Here is a 15,373-nt window from a genome sequence, read left to right as displayed (position 1 = left end):
GATATTTAGGGACCTCAAAGCTGAAAGTAAGTGCAAGTTTCCCCAAGATGCTTTCTGGGGGTGGTTAATTGTTCAGCAGAGATATTTGTGTGACTGTTAGGAGAGAACATTTACCATGGTAAGTGTGTGAGGTCCTTTACAGAGGGATTTAACACATGGAGGCATGAGATCTGTCTCGCCTCTTCAAATGACCTTGGGTGTTTAATCCTCTCCTGCACTTCCATTGCCTATACATGATATGAAAATACTGATCTTTTTTCCATGGTCCTCCTGTGATGTCATAAAGATCACCAGTAAGATAACAGTCATGGAAGGACCTCACCCCAAGAACAATATATACATACAAGTAGTGGCACCTGTATTATTTGCAGTCCTGTTGTTTTCTACAAAAAACTCAGACATTTCCTTATTGTTGATGTGTCAAAAATCAGGACCAACAAATATGAGAACTACAAATGAGTAAGCTTGAAAAGAAACATAAGTAATTTAGCATTTATTTTTACTGGGCCATATTACCATTCATATCCTTTTTAAGATCTGTGTGGATATAAGTAGAGATATTAAAAAATAGAATAAACTATTTGTCCTCCATATCAAGAAAGGAAAACAGAGGTATATATAAATTCCAAGCAGTATATGTTCCAAACCTCAAATTCCTTTCTGGAATTTAGCCTGGTATATATAAATCTAGACATATAAGTCCAAATGTTACTCATATAACTACAAATATGGAAAGCTTAAACTATTTGATTTTGAAATGCAGTCAGTTATAACTTAAGACACAGTTAAGTACACTCTGTTCTGCCAGAGTTCCACACATCCCCTTGAAAAATGTAAGTGGGAAAAAAGAAGCCTTTGAGGATGATTTACAGTTGAATAAAACTTTAACTTTTTAGGTGGAGAAGTCCATAGCATTACTTATGACTTGATCTAGAGTTAATTCTCAATTCAGTCTAGAATTTCCATCTAGAAAAAAAAAACCTTCAATAACTTCAACAATAATAAAGTATTAAATATTTGCCCCAAACTTAGAAGAAATGAAATGGGGGTTTCCAGTTTAAACAAAACCTTATGTGTAGTTGTAAGAGTCAAAGGAAAAGATGCACATTAATGTACTTTGGAAGCAGAAATATACTCCACAGGGTACCAGGAGGGGCCAAAGAGCATGGTCGTAAGGAGCCTGGTTTTGGAGCCAGGTGGCATGTGTCCAATTCCAGTATGACTGCTCTTGTGTGAGTTCTTTAACCTGGCTGTATCCCAGTATCTGCATCTATAAAATAGGGGTCATAATAATTCCCGTTACTGCTATGAAAAATAAATCAGTTAGCATGTGTAAAATTCTCAGGACAATGCCTGGCATATAGAAAATGTGTTCAGCTAATGTTGATTGATTGTGATGATGATACAAATGTATTTGGGGAAAAAGTGAGTAGAAGAGGAAGAAGCATTTGTTTTTAAAGTGGAGATGGACCAGCTGATCTAATCTGCTCAAAGAGGAGTAAACAGAATGTTAGAAATAAATTAGGTTTGGGATTAGAATAGAAACGGATACCCAGTTCAAATGTATTCTTAAATTGAGACAATTGTCTTTCTTGATACTGGTAGAAATATTATTAACAGAACTTAAGGTAGTTTAAAAATTAAATATTTTGAGCAATTATTGCTTATATATTGTGGAGTCATGAACTTGCAGTTTTAAAACAAAGTTTAACAAGGAATCACTGTCTCTGGATTTAATAGCAAGTATCACAGAGATTATGAAATGATGATGTGGGATAATAAATGTTTTTATTGCCACAAATATGGGATGACAGCATTAGTCAAGAACAGCAGACAAAGCAGCCTGAGTGCAAAGAGAGAGAGATATCCCTCTCTTTGCATCAGGACCTTTTCCAAAGCTGAGCTCTATTCTGTATGCTTTTGAGCATATTTTGCCACCTATTTTCTGAGGCAATGGTTCAATATTTCATACTGGAAAGCCAACCTGGGACTTACCTTTCTGTAGCAGTGACCTGTGTACCCGAGCAATACCACTGCTCTCCAGAGAGGGCCCCCCAGGGCCGGCCAGTAGTGCCCACTCACCTGCCCCACTGGCCCCTCTGCTGTCCCTGCCTGGCTGGGCGACGCACCTGAGCTCTGCCGGGGACACCCTCCGCCCCGCCCCACCGTGTTGCCACAGACACCGCCTGAGCAAAATGGCCCCGAAGAGATTCAGTTTTGCTTCTCCACCAGCTGAGCGGACTTGTCTGTGGGCTGTCTCATATCTGCCAAATTTATTTCAGCAACACTTGGCGAAAGCCTAGGCTGTGAGCTCTTCATGCTAAAAATGGAGAATTAGAACCAATATTCTTCCTCTAATTTTCTTAACTCTAGGCGTTTAAAAATAAAATATATATATATATATATATTCAGGAAAAGCTTTGAGAAGCAGCTGGACTTCCCGGCTGAGATGCTGGATGAAAAGAGAGCAGCTGTGTTGGCTTAAGCCTGAGCTGCCTGCATAACCCTTGATTTCTTTGAACTCTGGGCCTGAGAATTCAAGGCCATAAAACAGAGCTAACTCGTGTTGAGCTATCTGATTTCTTGTGAGACATGAAGAGGAGAATTGATTGTTAAGCAGGGTGCAAATGGAAAGTGTTGCAGAAGTGCTTATAATAATAAAAGGCTTATTGCAGCACTTCCCCAGGTTCTGGGACTGCTGTAATGGGCAGGATGGCTCATGGAAGCCCCCACCCCCCATGTCTATTGAAATGCTTGTGGGATGTCTACAGAAGCAAATACTCCCTCACATACGATGGTGTCTCCTATGCTTATCAACATAGTAAGTCTAGCTGGACTGCTGCTTTAGTGGGAGTGTTTTAAAGCCACTTATGCACAGATAGATACACCTCAAGCATATCAAGTCTATCCAGGTTTCAGCTGAAGAGTAGGAATGAGGGGCATCTCATGTCTCTTGATATCTTCATGGTACCTTATGATCACAAAGTGCTTAGCATTCTGTACCATATAGGTAAATATATAGTAAGTATAGTAACTAAACCATTGATGTTTCCCTTCCCCTAGAGTTTTGTCCTCTGGGGAGATGGCCTAGGAGGGGAGCATGAGGAGCTCTGAGTCCCAGGAGCACATAGACTGAAAATCAGGGGGTTTGCTCTACAAATGGAGACCTGAGACAACATCTCTCGTTCCCTTTCCCTACCAGATTGTCACCTCTACGGTACACTTGTGAAGACGGTTTTGAACTGTCCTTGATTACCTCTTATTGAGTGAGTGCTACAGAAATACCTGTTGATCCAACCCCATCTGTCATGGACATTTACAGCATTCCAAGATTGTGATTCCTTTACTGACTGCCGCTGAACAGATTCCTACTTGTTGAGTATTGCTTATTGCTGTAGCTATTTTTACCAACACTGCCAAACGCCTCTAATCCTCTCTCAATTTGAGTGTATCTTTAGGGTTGTTTTTGTTCTTAAAACTTACCTTTGGGCAGAGAGTGGAGTGAACAAGGAAAAGGGAATTGAGGTAGGAAGCAATTTGCAGAAAGATCCTTGGAAAAACCCTCTCTGCTGTATTGCATTTTGCATTCCATTAGAGAACAACAGATCAAAAACAAAGCACAGATCTGGCTGAGAACCTGAAAGGCAAGTTTCAGCATGAGTGAATTTTTAACAGCCTCAAAGAGGGGGTTAAAATGATATTCTGACAACTGTAACTATACTTCTTTCTTAAAGCTGTGCTCTAATAATAAAAGGTGAAATGTCAGCAGTTGCATATTATTCTGTGTAACAATAGTTGACAATTTTTCCTCTGTGGGAGCACTTGCCCTTTTATAGCTCCGACACTGCGTTTTGACTGACTGTCCAAGGATGGCAATTACGTAAGCCATTTACCTGCACTTGGGCAGCACAGCCAGGATCTGCTCTGCGTGGCAAAGTCCTGCAGGAGTTTGCATTTGGTGACTTGAGCCAAGCAAATGAGTCCTGTGGTAGGGGCTCCTAACTGCCTCTAGTTTTTAAAACCGCTCCAATAACCTGTGTTCAGCCTTAAATCTTGGAAAAACACTGTGTTTCATGTTTTCTGAAAAGGAGAACCTGACTTCTCTGTGTGTGTCAGGAGAAGCTGTTCATACATCTAAAGAGTCTCACAAAGAGTCTTCCTCAGAATATTCTAGAAAAGGAGACAGTGCTCGTGGTTATCACTTAATGGTGAGGGGGTCTTCTATTTAGTTCTGTTCAGTTAATAAGAATGCTTTGAACAACTGCTCTGTTCACCAACCTGGGCATCTGCTAGAGGAAAGGCACCCAGATGGCTTTTACACAGACCCAGTGTGCAGAGAGGCTTACGTTTGGTTGAAAAAGCCAAATGAGAGGCATAATGTAGTGGGGGAAGTAGCCTGTCTAGAGGTTAGAAACTAGAATGTTAGAATCAGTCATGACCCGTCAAGCTCAAGTGCCCTCAGGTCTGAGCAGGCAAATGAATGAAGGACATGGGGAGGGCTATGGCAGAGTGGAATGTGTAAGCACCATTTAAATGGAACACCGTCCCTCAGCTCCAGCCCAGTGCCATGCCAGCACTGGCCCAGTATTGTCAAGCCTTCAGCTTTTTCAAAATACCTGTTTTTTAATGTTAACAAATAGTTCCCATTTTTTAATGGGATCTTGAAAGGTCTACACAAACCAATGCTGGAGACCAAGCTTGGCCCACAGACCAGTGGTCTTTCCCTCAAGGTTATGGCATGTACTGTCATAAAATTCCAACCCATCTTCATTGTCATTGGTCGTCACAAAGCAGGTTCCCTGGGAAGCAGACTCTGAGGCAGTGCTTAGCCTAGAGGTGGCTGATAGAGAAGTGTTCTTGAGATCAGCACCTTTAGTAGGACAGGGAAGAAGGCAGCCTTGGATAGAGGGAGACGCTGAGCTGCAGTGCAGTCCCAGTGCAAGTCTCCACCAGCCTCCGGGGAGCAGTGAAACTGGGACCACCCTGCAGAGCTGCTCCAGCTTGGATGAGGGGCAGGGCCTTTCACCCAGCGTGGACCAGTCACTGGATGGGGGTCACTTTGGGAAGAGGTGTGACTTTCAGTGATGAAGCTGTCTCCCATGAAAGGAATATCCCTGGTGGCAGGCAGCCCTCGGAGTAGCTAGGTCTCAGTCATCTTGGAACCCGTCTACCATCATGTCTTTAAGAGAGATGATCTCATATTCATTGTTTTTCTAAGTCCCATCCTTTCTTTGGGCTTGTCTCCTTACCCATTTCTTGCTGGCCTGGGTGCCTCCCATAGAACTATTAGAGCAGAATCCCTAATGCCTTGAGAAATTCCTCACCCTGTGATCCACTCTACGTTTGGGGCATTTGTAAAGATAAAGTCTTGACCTGAATATATGGAGATATATGTAATGATTTACACATTTTTGCAGCATGTTACTTTTTGGTAGCTTATCATGTGCCAGGCACCAAGCTACCCACTTTGAACAAAACATATTCTGTGCCTGCAAGAAACTTGTTTTTTTGTGGGCAATGAAGATGCATAAGCTGATGTATACAGTGTGGTGACTGCTGTCGTAAGAGTGGTCACAAGTGCCGTCTTGAAAAGCCACTTGGACTAAAGCCTCTGTTTAGCAATAATGATAACAATCTTGGTGAATAACAGTTCACCAAGGCAATGCCTATTGGGCCAGGGAAGGTCATGTCATAAAGAGTGTTAAGGAGGTAGACTCTGCAAGATTCAGTGAATATGTGAGGAGTGGTGGAAGTAAGGACCCTAACTTGTTGAACATATTGCAGGCTTAAACATGACTGTAGATTGGGAAGGTGTGAATGAATGATGGGACAACCGAGAAAAAAATGCAAAGCACTAGGTGTGTGGTACTCATAATTAAGAGGTAGTTTAATGCTTAATCTGTTTATGGGATTGGTTTCTCCCTGTGGAGTAAGGCAGGCAGTCATTCATAACTCTCATATGTGTCATATTTTGATAAATGAAATTAGAGCCATGGGCAGTGTACTATAGAAGGACAAAGGAGAGGGAGGCATTAATTCCAATTGATGAGATAGGAAATCTTGAAGTAGATAATAATGATTATGATAATAATAGCTAATACGAATTCTTCTTAAGAGCTGAGGACTGTGTTATGTGCTTTCTGTGCCTTAACTCACTTAATCCTTTGCACAATCCTGCAATATAGATACTATTATTATCGTCTTTGTATAGAGATGAGGAAACTCAGGCTCTAAGAAATGCTAATAGACTGAAGATTTTGATAACAAGTGATGGCCCTGGGATTTGAATTTAGGTAATCTAAAGCTAAAGTCTGCTATTTTATCACAAAACTATACTAACTCCCACCTTGAAATTGACCTGGAAATAAACATGGAGAGAGGATAAGCATTTCAACTGAAGGGAACTGGCTTTCAAAGGTATGATGGCATTTTGAGTTTGGGGGGAAATATAGAAGATATGACCACATATAAGGTACAGGAGTTGGGAGCATGGCTGGAAGGTTAAGCTTGGGAAATTATAGTCTCCTTGCAAGTGGTCTAATGTACCAAATCGAGGAATTAAGGTTTTTATTCCATGTGAAATGGGGAGCCAAAGAGGGTTGTGAGCAAGAAAGTGGAAAAATCTACATTGTGAAGCAGTAACTCTGACTGTGAAGGGTGAACAGATGAATGGAGACACTAGAGACAGGTGATACAGAGGAAGAGATCCCTGAATATTGCCTGGGTACTTTCTAAGCAAGACAAGGACAGAGCAAGTGGAAGGAATGTAAGGAAGAGACTTACTAGAGGTGGAAAAGAAAGGATTTGGTCATTGTGTTGGCTTGGGTTTTGAGTCTGGGATATTAGAACATGGGACAAAGATAAAGCTGGGGCACAGAGAGAACATGAGCTCACTTTCAGGTTGTGAAGACAGAGATTTGCTCCTCAGGAAAAAGGTATTACATGTATGCAGTGCACAGATCATAAATACATGTTCAATGAATTTTTGCACATACACATGCCTGTGGAACCACCAGCCAGCTCAAGATGTAGAACATTTCCAGCACCAGCATTCCTCCTCCCTGCGCTATACCTTCCCAGAGGAAACCTCTGGTATGACAGCTGGCACTGGCAAGGATGCATGGGTTTTAAGTGCAATGCTTCCATATCAATATATTCTGAACCATATTAATTGGAGTGTGCTACAGTGCTGGGATGTACACTGACTTCTTCCCAGAGGCTACTTGTAAAAGAGGGACTCTTTCTATTCAAGTGACTAATCCTTGGGTTTTTGCAGTCAGAAGTGACACACTCTAATTATACTAAAGGTGAATAATAGCAAGGGTGGAAATTATACTAAGGGTAAATGATTTTGTCCTCTAAAGGATTCCTGTCCTCTAAAGGAGGTCATAGATTTTCACTATTTTCACAGAATCAAATCTCTACTAAATTTTCCCCTTCTTTTCCCCTTCCCCCAACCCCATGTTCTAATGGGTATTACCTGAATGAGATTTATCATTATATTAATAATCAAATTCTGTTATGTTAGTATATTAATAATACCTTATAATACTTCATCTTATCCTTATGATCCTTATCACCAGCTTCAGAAGTTCATGAAGTTGTGACACTTTCCAACACATAAAAGTGGAGAATTTGATAAATAACCAGACAGGACCATCCCTCATATTTAACAATTCAGGAAACCTGAAAGCAACAGAGTGGCTTTGTTTCCCTTCTGCCCTGCAGGGCTCCTTCTGTACGGTTGTGCCATGATGGTGTTACAAGTCCAAACTTACTCCTGTTTGAAAGCCAAACTTAGGGATCTGAGGCTCTTTTCTTCAACCAGATATTAGTGAAAGGATGTCTGGGATCAGATATAAAGGTGTTGGCCACCTTGGGGCTGCTGCTGAGGTAATTCTCCAGTCTAAAAAGGCACCCCAAATGGACTAGCAATAGGTTAAGCTAAAATAAAGACCAAAAAAGATCTCTTTGATTATTAATTTCAAAAATTCTCTCGTAACTGTTGCCTTCTTGAGCTGTTGCAGGAACTGGTATGTCCATCAAGGAAAGATGCTCTCAAGTGAATTAGGTTAAAGAGATTTTTGTTCATTAATAAAAATCAAGAGAATCCTGTTTCCTATACATTGTTCCTGTCTGTGAAAAAACTATGACAATGTTACTGAATTTCCTGGAGGAATTTTTATCACCTTTCATGAAAAAAAAATGTGTGCTTGCATGAATATACAAACATATATAAGAATGCTTGTGAGAAGATCTATTTACTCTATACTTGAAATAGAACTGAATTGAGTTGGCAAGGAAAGAGAATTGTGTTAATATGAGGGTTTCTCAGAGTTACAATTATAGTCCTACAGATGGGATATTAAGAAACTATTTAATTACCTTTGTAGGCTGAAGGAGAATATTTTAAGATACACTTGATCTCATGTCTTCAGTAAGAAAGTAATAGTTTTATTATGATATATTATTTTTTTAATTATTCAGTAGTGCACCTAGAAAACATAAACACATGACAATATTTAAAATAAACAGTGAGCCTTTTTATCTGTCACTCCCATCGCTTCCTGTAGTCCCAATACCTAGATAATAACCATGGTTAATAGTTTCTTCCAGATATTTTTAAAGCAGCTACTGGATGGATTGATAGATAGACAGATAGACAGACTAGAGTGAAATACACTTCAGAAATTTCATTTCAAAGTGAGTTGCCCTCTTAAGGATTGAATGATGAGCATAAATAGATGCATCGCCAACATTCCTAGAGTTTATAGTCTAGCAGAGGCAAATAGATACTAGTCACGCACAGGTAAATGAGTAATTATGAACTAAATGCAACAAAAAGAGCATGTGAGTTTCTCTGAGGAAGTGACAATTATGCTGGAATCTGAAGAAAGACTGGAAAACTGAGTTGGATAAGAGGAACATGTTTCAGATAGAGAGACAAGAGAACATGCAAAGACTGTGTGCTAAGAGGCCCCATGTTTGTTCAAGGAGCTGAAAATACCCAGAGTAGCCAGAGGGTAGACTGAGCAGAAGTGGGGAGAAACACCTAGTTAAATTCCAGTCAGGAGGTGACTGCAGAGTGTGAAGGAAAGAATGAAGGCCACTTCGACCAGCATATGGTTGAGGGAAAATGGAGGCATTTCGTGGTCTTTTGTAAACTAAAATCTGTTAGCTCACTCATTGTCTGACCTTGCATTTGTTTTCTCCAAATAATATGTTCCTGAAATCCCCCTTCCCTTTTCAATAATCTTTTTAGTCATTTCATTGTATGTCATCGGGCCATAATTCTTTCCACCAGTACATCATTGGTGGATATAGAGATTGCTTCTGTTTTTTTTTTAAATTAGGGTGCGGGGTGGCTATTTCAAACAATAGTACAATTAAAAATAACATACTTTACTGTACATTTGACTTTACAAATTGGGGCAAATGTGATGTGATAAATTCCCACCACTGTAATTGCTAGGTTAAAAAAAAAGGTACATTTAATATTTGATAGATATTTTCAAATTGCCCAGAACAAAGTTACAGCATAATTTGTGAGGTTGCTTGGTTCCTGTTTTTATCAACAACTTTAACAAAGATTTTCATGTTTGCCAGTCTGATTGGTACTTTTTTTGTGATTTGCCTTCTTTTAGACTGAGTGTGTGTGTGTGTGTGTGTGATTTATTGGCCATTATTACTTATTTTTAATGTTATCAGTTTGTTAATAATATTCAGCCATATGTCTAATGGTCTTTTTCTTTATTTGTAAAAGATTCTTGAAGACTATCAGTACTTTTTCTGAAAAAAGATGTACATACCAAAGGCATTTAATGAAATTTATCAAACACTTTTTACCCTGATTTATTTATTAGTTCTCCATAATGGTGTACTGGTCTTTATTTTGTATCTTGAGCTGTACTATCCCTCTTTTCTTTTCATTCTACTATCTTTTCACCTCATCTTTGCTTTATTCTTTCATCAAACTCATACTTTTTAATGTCTTCTATGATACAAATCTTTAAAGAATTTTGTTGTTTCTTAAGGCTTTTTTTTCTAGAATGTATTTTTCAACAGTCTTTGATATCTTTTTCTTTCCCCTTTTATCTTCTCTTTCCTTCTCCCCTTTCTTTCCTCTGTTTTTCTTTCTTTTTTATTGCTGTTATGTCATTTATTATCATTTTCCTCATATTTAAAGTGGAAAGTGCTAGCTAGACCATCTCTTGTCAGTGTGTCAATGAACCATACTTATAATCCTATCTTCTCTGAGACCTGCTTATTTTCTCTTAAAACTTAAGTGTGAGGATTGGGTATTACTAGGATCTTACTTTTGCTTAAGTGTGTAGAGAAGGAAGGGATTCAGCTGGGAGACACAGGCAGCAACTGTGGATTAATTTGGGCTATCCTGCATGTTCTGCAGTTTTATTTAGCATTTCTTACTGTTATTTATTGTTTAAGAAGGGGCATAGTTTTGTTCTATCAGTGGGAACCCTTGGATGCAGATTATGATGTAATTTGGAGGAAGTCTTTGGAACTTTTGCTTTTCACAGAGACTTTTCCCTTACTTCCCCAGCTTCAGCTCTCCTTTCCCACGAGTCGTTCTCACCTTACATGAGTTGTCATGGTGGTGGGCTTCTACTCTAAAAGCTCATTCTACAAAAATTTCTGCAGTCTACATTGCCTATTGACCCCTCAGATTGCTTTGCTGCCTTGTGAATTATGGGGCATTTATGAGATTCCCCCAACATTTGTTGAGCTCTCCCAGAACTGCTTTCCTATCCTAGAATTGCTTTGGAAGCAGATAGAATTTTTTCTTGGATCTCTACACTGTTGTATCTCTCTTTCCTTGAGCACCATCTTTCAAATATTGTTTTGCTAGATTGTATCTCTTCTTTTGTTTTATTGTTGTGGTTTTTTTCATGTTTGAAATTTTTATTCATTTTGCTAAATTTGGAAGAAGGTAAATTTGGTGGTGTGACTTTGGCTACATCTAGCCTTTTGGGATTAAATTTTCTTACTTGCAAAATCAGAACAAATAATTGCTACACTTTCTATTTCTTAGAATCAAATCAGATAATGTATTACAAAATGTTTTGTGATAAACAACCTAACATTACACTTCAAAGAATGAGGAAAAGGAACAAGCTAAGCCCAAAGTTAGCAGAAGTAAGGAAATAATAAAGATTTGAGCAGAAAATATGAAATAGAAAATAGGAAAACAATAGAAGATATAAACAAAGCTAAGAGATGGTTCTTTGAAAATATAAGCAGAACTGACAAACTTTCAGCTAGACTGAGCAAGAAAAAAAGTGAGAGGATTCAAAAATATAAAATTATAAATGAACAAGGAGACGTAATCAGATGCCACTGAAATACAAAGGATCATAAGAAGCTGCTCTGAACAATTACACATTACCAAATCACACACATAGAAGAAATGGATAAATTCCTAGAAACATATAAATGACTAAGACTGAATTAAGAAATAGAAAATCTGAACAGATCAATGATGAGCAAGGAAATTGAATCAGTAATCATAAATCTCCCAACAAGGAAATGCCAGGACTAGAAGGTTTCACTGGTGAGTTCTACCCAACACTTAGAGAAGAATTAATTTCCATCCTTTGCAAAGTCTTCCAAAAAAATTGAAGTGAGAGAACACTCCCAAACTAATTTTACAAGGCCAATGTTACCTGATAGCAAAGCCAGATTTGGACACTGCAAGAAAAGAAAACTATAGGCCAATATCTCTGCTGAATATAGATGCAAAAATCTCAAAAATATGTAAGAAAACTGAGTTCAACAGCACATTAAAAGGATCATAGACCATGATGAGTAGGATTCATCTTGGGATGCAAGGATGTTTCAACAGAGGCAAACCAATAAAGGTGATATATCACATTAATAGAATGAAAGATAAAGCTCATATGATCATCTCAATAGATGCAGAAAAAGCACTTGACAAAAGTCAACATCCTTTCATGGTACAAAGTCTCAACAAATTGGTTATAGAAGGAATGTACCTCAACACAATAAAAGTCATATATGACAAGCCCACAGCTAACATACCTGATGGTTTAGATGAATAGTGAAAAGTTAAGAGCTCTTCCTGTTAAAAGCAGGGACAAGACAAGAGTGACCACTCTTACCACTCCTATTCAACATAGCACTGGAAGTTCTAGCCAGAGTAATCAAGCAAGAAAAAGAAATAAAAGGCATGTAAATAGAAAGGAGAGAAGTAAAATTGTCTCTGTAGGTAACATGATCTTATAGATAGAAAACCCTAAAGACTCTATCAAAAAACTGTTAAAATTAATAAATTCAGTGAAGTTGCAGAATACAAAAACCAATGTACAAAAATCAGTAGCTTTTCCATCTGTAAATAACACACTATCCAAAAAATAAAGAAAGAAAATAATCCCATTCACAATAACATCAAACATAATAAAATACTTAGAAATTAATTTAGCCAAGGAGGTGAAAGATCCATATATTGAAAGAAGTCACTGATGAAATAAATTGATGACACAAATAAATGGAAAAATGTTCTGTGTTCATGGATTAGAAAGAGTAGTATTGTTAAAATGTTCATACTACCCAAATCAATGTACAGATTCAATGCAATCCCTAATAAAATCCAATGACATTTTTCACAGAAATTATATACTGTATTATATACTTGAACATTACTTAGAGGGTACACCTTAAAATTTCTTACCACAAACTTGACCTAGAAATTTACATACTCCCCAGATGAAGAAAAGAATCTCAGCATAGCCTATGTTTTCACTGTGTCAATTAGAACATATCATTTTAAGATTTACTTTAGCACCTGCTAAAAGGCCCAGCTTGTTCAGGAAGAATTCTATCTCAAAGCTAAGATTGCATTTTAATCAAACGGATGGTGGCTCAGCCCACATTGGAGGCAAAGTAGACAGTCTTGATTAATATGCTTCCAGATGGAAGCTGATATCCTGCAAAGGAATCAAATCAGTGTATTTCTTCTGTTAAGTTTGAAAAAGAAGAAACTTAATGTCTTATCAAAGGTGAACATTCTGGAACAATTTGGCCAGTCTGCACCTGGCCCTTTGTCACTTTCCTGAAAATCCTCAACCTCCTGTAAAACCCTAGACCCTAAACCCTTAAGGGCACCTCTTCTTTCAGGTAGCCCGCACTCCCCTTTCTCCGAGTGTGCACCTTTTGCTTTAAATAAACTTCTCACTGTTAAAAAAAAAAAGTAATTCGTGAAGTGATAGATATGATAATCATTTTGGTGATCTTACTGTGGAAATCATTTCACAATATATTACCTATATCAAATCATCACATTGTACAGCTTAAATTTACACAATGTTATAGGCCAATTATATCTCAATAAATATGGAAAAATAGCAAGAAAAAAGGTGTTTTATGAGCTGTAAAGTTCCTTAAACATGTAAATTAATCTTACAGTTATTTGTCTAGATGGGACAGAGTCAAAAGACTAGGATGATGTATTCTGAGCAGTGACTGTGTTCTTAGGCAGGTATGGTTAAGCATTTAGGGCTGTATGTAAAGTGGACCCGAAAGGAGTAGGAATTCCATGACGGAGAGGAGAAGGCAGGGTACAGAGAAAAGGTGGGTGGAGTATACCTGTTATGTTTAGAAAATGCTGAGTGCCTTGATTTCATTGAAATACAGAGTCATGGAAAAGAATAGAAGGAGATGAGGTAAGAAAGTTAGGTAGGGGTCAAATTATAAAGGACCATCTAAGGAATCTGGAAGTTCTTCTGAATGTAGTACAGCCTGGACTTGATTTTAAAAACCTTAGCAGAAAGCTCAGACTTTATATTTAGGGATGATTATGTGGGCAGTGGTGTGCAGGAAAAATGAAGATGAGGAGCAGGTAGATGGGCGGCTCCATACGCAGGTGAACACAGATCTGATGTGCCCAGGACAATCAGGTTCAAACTTGTTATTCCAGAGCAATTACTGATAGTGGCTCCATTCCCTCTTAATGCTACTTATAATGAAATGATGGTGATAATCCTAAGGACCTTGCTCAGGGCTGGAGCAATGGGAGGTGAAAAAGGGGGCAAATGTCAGGATATAAAAAAAGAAAGAATTGATCGAAGTTGATATGTTGTAGCAAGAGTGAGGAGTGGAGAGGAGAGACTAAAAGGTGGGTCCAAATTTTCTGCCAGAGAAACTGGGATAATAGTGACAATAAAACAAGAGGGATGGCAGGAACTGGAAATATCATGGTTTCAGAGGAGCAAGAATTGGTTGGCTGTGGGCAGTTGAGTTCCAGGAGTCAGTGAGGATCGGACTTCTTTGTCACTCATAGAGCTGCATGCTGAAGCTTAGGACTTACACATCACATTTATAAACATTCGTTGACTGCTCAGCACTGCGGGGCAGAGCAGAGATGTTGAATTTACTTGCTGAGTCACCATCCTCAATTATGGAGACTTGTCACAGAATCCTCATGCTGAATAGGGATTACCTTACAGTGCTTTCCACTCCTGAAACGGGGCAAGTGGCTCAGACAAAACAAATAATGAGCAATACCCAACTACATTCTATCATGGCTCAAAAACTTTTCCACTTCAAGGATCATGAGACAGGTGTTTCCTTTGGTTTTATACGTGAGTCCCTTTTCATGTCAGAAAACATTCTGAAGATTTTTGTGCCCGTGGCTTTCCCTTCTTGGAACTCAACACTGGACAAACAGAGCTGACCTTTCTTATCTCTCAGTGTATGGCTTTTTGTGACCTAACTGGGAACCTTTGTTTGATATGTTTTAAGTGAGAAATGTAAATCACAGAATACTATGTGTAACTGTAACATTTTGGGTACAATTATGAAAATATGTGCACATATGAATGTAGAAATGAACCCATAAATGTACACACACATTTATGTATCCAAGATAGTGTAGTGCTTAAATATGCAGGCTTTGGGATTAGGCAAGGCTGTTCAATTGTCATCTACAAAGTGGGAATGGTATCTACTTGATAGAGTTGTTATAAGGGTTAAATGAGATGGTGACTATAAAATGTTTTCAAATGATTGTAGCATTAAAATCAAAACTGAACTAAAGGAAAAGAACCCAGTTGTTAAAACAATTGTATTTGGGTTGCAGGGTTTTGGAAAATTTATGTTTTTCTTCTTTATGCTTATCTTTTTTTTCCCCTAGATTTTCTGTTATTATTTATAAAAAAGGCAAATGAAGTAAAATTGATTTAGTGAAGTTTTTATTAATTAAATGCATCTCCTAGAATAGTATTTACCAATAGGAAAAAATTCATACATTTCTTAATGAGTTCTTGAGTTCAGAATTTTCGGTTCATGCATTTCCTGTCTACGGTATCTCCCCCTTGTCCCCTTGAAGCCCTTTCTCGAC

At 38.4% G+C, this 15,373-nt stretch overlaps 1 protein-coding gene across 14 annotated transcripts in view; it reads left to right on the top strand.

Annotated features, from left to right (window-relative positions):
- THRB (thyroid hormone receptor beta) overlaps window positions 1-15,373 on the top strand; it is a 368,089-nt gene that overhangs the window by 93,227 nt on the left and 259,489 nt on the right. Inside the window, exon 1 of one of the 14 annotated variants that reach the window (XM_073222717.1) lies at window positions 3,245-3,266. The exons of the other annotated variants lie outside the window; for them this stretch is intronic. The gene's annotated coding sequence lies outside the window, so the exon portion shown is untranslated. Of the gene's footprint in view, window positions 1-3,244; window positions 3,267-15,373 lie in introns of those variants that run through there. 14 annotated transcript variants of the gene reach the window in all.

This window comes from Manis javanica, chromosome 15 (genome assembly GCF_040802235.1).
Source record: "Manis javanica isolate MJ-LG chromosome 15, MJ_LKY, whole genome shotgun sequence".
NCBI classification, from domain to species: Eukaryota; Metazoa; Chordata; class Mammalia; order Pholidota; family Manidae; genus Manis; species Manis javanica.
This window is presented reverse-complemented; position numbering and strand designations above follow the sequence as displayed.